Source organism: Glycine max, chromosome 4 (genome assembly GCF_000004515.6).
Source record: "Glycine max cultivar Williams 82 chromosome 4, Glycine_max_v4.0, whole genome shotgun sequence".
Classification (NCBI taxonomy): domain Eukaryota; kingdom Viridiplantae; phylum Streptophyta; class Magnoliopsida; order Fabales; family Fabaceae; genus Glycine; species Glycine max.
This window is the reverse complement of record NC_016091.4, coordinates 33,996,756-34,001,459: the sequence shown is the minus strand read 5'-3', so window position 1 is coordinate 34,001,459 and position 4,704 is coordinate 33,996,756. Positions and strand designations below refer to the sequence as shown.

The window sequence follows — 4,704 nt, the reverse complement described above, 5'->3', positions numbered from 1 at the left end:
GCAAGTATATTATGAACATTTGGTTTGTCACTGCTCGTTGGGAAACGACCTAGGATCACTTCCTAGTTATTGCATTTTCATGTTTATTTGATTCGGGTATGGCCTCGATCAAATTTGGCGCCATTGCCGGGGAGCAGTGTCCAAAGGTTCATAATAGCTAGCTAGTGTTGTGTGTTTAATCCTTTCGTGTTTTATGTTTAAATTGTTAGTATTGTGTTAGTATGTGTGTTAGTGTTGTTTAGTGTCCTGGTATTTTGTTTAATGTGTGTTCTGTTTCAGTTTTTCCATTAAGCGTTTCCCCTGTTTCAGTCTTGGGTGTTTTGCTGTGAAGATTGTGCTTGCGGCAAAAACAGAGTAGTAGTAGAAATCAATTAGAGACGGATTTTAGCGACCACCCATGCTGAATTATTTGTGATTTTTTGTTTTAGTAGCAAGGGTTGTTATTTTTGGCTGAATTTTTTTGTGGTAACTTCTTTTAATCCATATTTTGTGGGAAAAATAGCTAGAGCCTTTAGTTTGGTCAGATTTGAAAGTTCCAAAAAACTAGCAAATTTTGTGTTTGTCAAAACTTCAAACGGCCATAACTTTTGCTCCGGTTATCAGAATCGCAATTATTATATATGCATTTGGGGTAGAAAAAAATTTCCTACGCCGTGGCAGCCCGCCATAGGCTGGCTGAGGTCTCCATCATCCAAAAAAAGTGATTCTGTCAAAAGTTTTTTATTTTTCAAGTTTTATTCACTTATTTTTCTTAACTTACCATTTTTAGCTTTCATAGTTAGACTTTGAATTTTTGTCTGAATTTTTTTGTGCTATCTTCTCATCATTTTATAAGGTTGCTCACAAAATTTCAAGTCATTTGGATATCATTTGAGGGTAGCTGTAGTTCAAACCTACACCTTTATTTACATGATAAGGCAACTAGTTGTGTGCATGCTGAATGTAGTGTATGACTAGAGGTAATCCATCTGACTTACAACCCTTTGATCCTGAGATAGATAGGACATTTCATAGATTAGTTAGGCATCATTTTATACCTTTTGATCATTCTGAGCATTCCATTACTGGTGAATCTGTGCATTCTGTTATTGGTGATTTTGAACATCCTGATCTTGAGCATTATAATTTTGAGCATTCTGATTCTGAGCATTCTGATTTTGCACATTCTGAGAACATGGCACAACCTCCACCCCGTGAGAGGACTCTAAGGGAAATGGCTGCACCTGATTTCACCTACGAAAGCTTGTGCATCCAATACCCTGATGAGGATGCCCCATATGTTCTTAAAACTGGACTGATTCATTTGCTTCCAAAGTTTCATGGCCTTGCAGGTGAAGACCCGCACAAACATTTGAAAGAATTTCACATTTTCTGCTCAACCATGAAACCCCCAGATGTCCAAGAGGATCACATATATCTGAAGGCTTTTCCTCATTCATTAGAGGGAGTGGCAAAGGACTGGCTGTATTACCTTCTCCAAGGTCCATCACGAGCTGGGATGACCTTAAGAGAGTATTCTTAGAAAAAATTTTCCCTACTTCCAGGACCACAGCCATCAGGAAGGATATCTCAGGTATTAGACAACTCAGTGGAGAGAGCCTGTATGAGTACTGGGAGAGATTTAAGAAACTATGTGCCAGTTGCCCCCACCATCAGATTTCAGAACAGCTTCTTCTCCAATATTTTTATGAAGGACTCAGTAATATGGAGAGAAGTATGATAGATGCTGCCAGTGGTGGAGCCCTTGGAGACATGACTCTTGCTGAAGCCAGAAATTTAATTGAGAAGATAGCTTCCAACTCCCAGCAGTTTAGCGCCAGAAATGATGCCATAGTCATTAGAGGAGTGCATGAGGTAGCTACAAACCCATCTGCATCATCTGAAACTAAGAAGTTTGAAGGCAAACTGGATGCATTGGTTAACTTGGTAACCCAACTGGCCTTGAATCAGAAATCTGTACCTGTTGCAAGGGTTTGTGGTTTGTGCTCCTCTGCTGACCACCATACAGACCTTTGCCCTTCCATGCAGCAACCTGGAGCAATTGAGCAGCCTAAAGCTTATGCTGCAAATATTTACAATAGACCTCCTCAACCTCAGCAGCAAAATCAACCACAGCAGAACAATTATGACCTCTCCAGCAACAGATACAACCCTGGATGGAGGAATCACCCTAACCTCAGATGGTCCAGCCCTCAGCAACAACAACAGCAGCCTGCTCCTTCCTTCCAAAATGCTGCTGGCCCAAGCAGACCATACATTCCTCCACCAATCCAACAACAGCAACAACCCCAGAAGCAACCAACAGTTGAGGCCCCTCCACAACCTTCCCTCGAAGAACTTGTGAGGCAAATGACTATGCAGAACATGCAGTTTCAGCAAGAGACCAGAGCCTCCATTCAGAGCTTAACCAATCAGATGGGACAATTGGCTACCCAATTGAATCAACAACAGTCCCAGAATTCTGACAAGCTGCCTTCTCAAGCTGTCCAAAATCCCAAAAATGTTAGTGCCATTTCATTGAGGTCGGGAAAGCAATGTCAAGGACCTCAACCCGTAGCACCGTCCTCATCTGCAAATGAACCTGCCAAACTTCACTCTATTCCAGAAAAAGGTGATGACAAAAATTTACCTAACAATTTCTGTGCAGGTGAATCTTCTTCCACAGGTAATTCTGAATTGCAGAAGCAGCACATTCCCCCTCTTGGAAACGTTTCGAAAAGTAGAGGTAAACATACCTCTGTTGGATGCGATAAAGAAAATTCCAAGATATGCCAAATTCTTGAAGGAGCTGTGCACTAATAAGCGGAAGCTTAAAGGAAGTGAACGGATTAGCATGGGCAGAAATGTCTTCGCATTGATTGGTAAATCTGTTCCTCAAATTCCTGAAAAATGCAAAGATCCAGGTACATTCAGCATACCTTGTATCATAGGGAATAGTAAGTTTGACAATGCCATGCTAGATTTAGGAGCTTCTGTTAGTGTTATGCCTCTGTCTATTTTTAATTCTCTATCTCTAGGCCCCTTGCAGTCAACTGATGTGGTAATTCATTTAGCTAATAGAAGTGTTGCCTACCCTTTTGGTTTCATAGAAGATGTCTTAGTTAGAGTTGGTGAACTGATTTTCCCTGTTGATTTTTATATTTTGAATATGGAAGATGGATTTTCTCAAGGATCAGTTCCCATCATTCTAGGCAGACCCTTTATGAAAACTGCTAGAACTAAGATAGATGTTTATGCACGCACACTGTCTATGGAATTTGGTGACATAACTGTTCATTTTAATATTCTGGATGCTATGAAATACCCATCTGAAGATCTTTCTGTATTTCGTGCTGAAATAATTGACCATGTTGTTGATGAATACATGACTGATCTTTATTCTAATCTGCATGCCTCTCACTCTTCATGCATTGAGTCTGAAATTGTACTTGATCATATGTCTGAATTTGATGCTGAGAGTGAATCTAAGAGTGATATTGATTGCATGCCTGGTGGTGGTGTTTTACCTCTTGAGATTGATTTTATAGAGTCAGATAGGACTAACCATGTTTCAGGAAGTACACATACCTCTGACTTTCTTTATGAGGTAAAGGCTGAGAAACCATCCCCTTCTACCACTGTCCAGCCGACCACACCAGAATTGAAGCCTCTGCCATCAAATTTAAAATACGCTTACTTGGATGATAGCAAGAGTTTTCCAGTGATTATATCTGCCTCCCTTGCTGATGAGCAAGGGGAGAAGTTGTTGTCAGTTCTCAAGAAGCATAAGAAGGCTATAGGCTGGACCCTGGCGGACATTCCTGGTATTAGCCCATCCACATGTATGCATCGAATAAATTTAGAGGATGGAGCTAAACCAGTAAGACAGCCACAGAGAAGACTCAACCCGGTGATTCTTGATGTAGTGAAGAAGGAGATAACCAAGCTTTTGCAAGCTGGAATCATTTATCCTATCTCTGACAGCCAATGGGTGAGTCCCGTCCAGGTAGTCCCGAAGAAGACCGGCCTCACAGTGATAAAAAACGAGAAGGAGGAGCTAATTCCTACTCGGGTGCAGAACAGTTGGAGAGTCTGCATTGATTATAGGAGGCTGAACCAGGTTACCAAAAAGGACCATTTTCCCCTGCCATTCATTGACCAGATGCTTGAACGCCTGGCAGATAAATCCCACTACTGTTTCCTTGATGGTTTTTCTGGTTATATGCAAATTACTATTGCTCCTGAGGATCAAGAAAAGACCACATTCACCTGCCCCTTCGGCACTTTTGCCTATAGGAGGATGCCTTTCGGCCTGTGCAATGCCCCTGGTACCTTCCAGCGGTGCATGATTAGTATTTTCAGTGATTTTTTAGAAAATTGCATAGAGGTGTTCATGGATGATTTCACTGTATATGGATCCTCTTTTGATGGTTGTTTGAATAGTTTGGAAAAAGTTTTGAATAGATGCATTGAAACTAACCTTGTTCTAAATTTTGAAAAATGTCATTTTATGGTTGAGCAAGGTATAGTTTTAGGCCACATTATTTCCAATAAGGGTATTGAAGTAGATCCTGCAAAAATTTCTGTTATTTCACAATTGCCTTACCCCTCTTGTGTGCGAGAGGTGCGATCTTTTCTTGGTCATGCAGGATTCTACAGGCGCTTTATAAGGGATTTTAGCAAAGTAGCCCTTCCATTGTCCAACTTGTTGCAAAAGGAGGTGGA

The 4,704-nt window shown here is 40.9% G+C and overlaps 1 non-coding gene across 1 annotated transcript; it reads right to left on the bottom strand.

Annotated features, from left to right (window-relative positions):
- Nucleotides 1–1,551: 1,551 nt before the first annotated feature.
- LOC113001512 (small nucleolar RNA R71) lies at nucleotides 1,552–1,658 on the bottom strand. Its single transcript, XR_003266907.1, has one exon. It is a non-coding gene; the product is annotated as a small nucleolar RNA R71 (small nucleolar RNA).
- Between the last annotated feature and the right edge of the window lie 3,046 nt (nucleotides 1,659–4,704).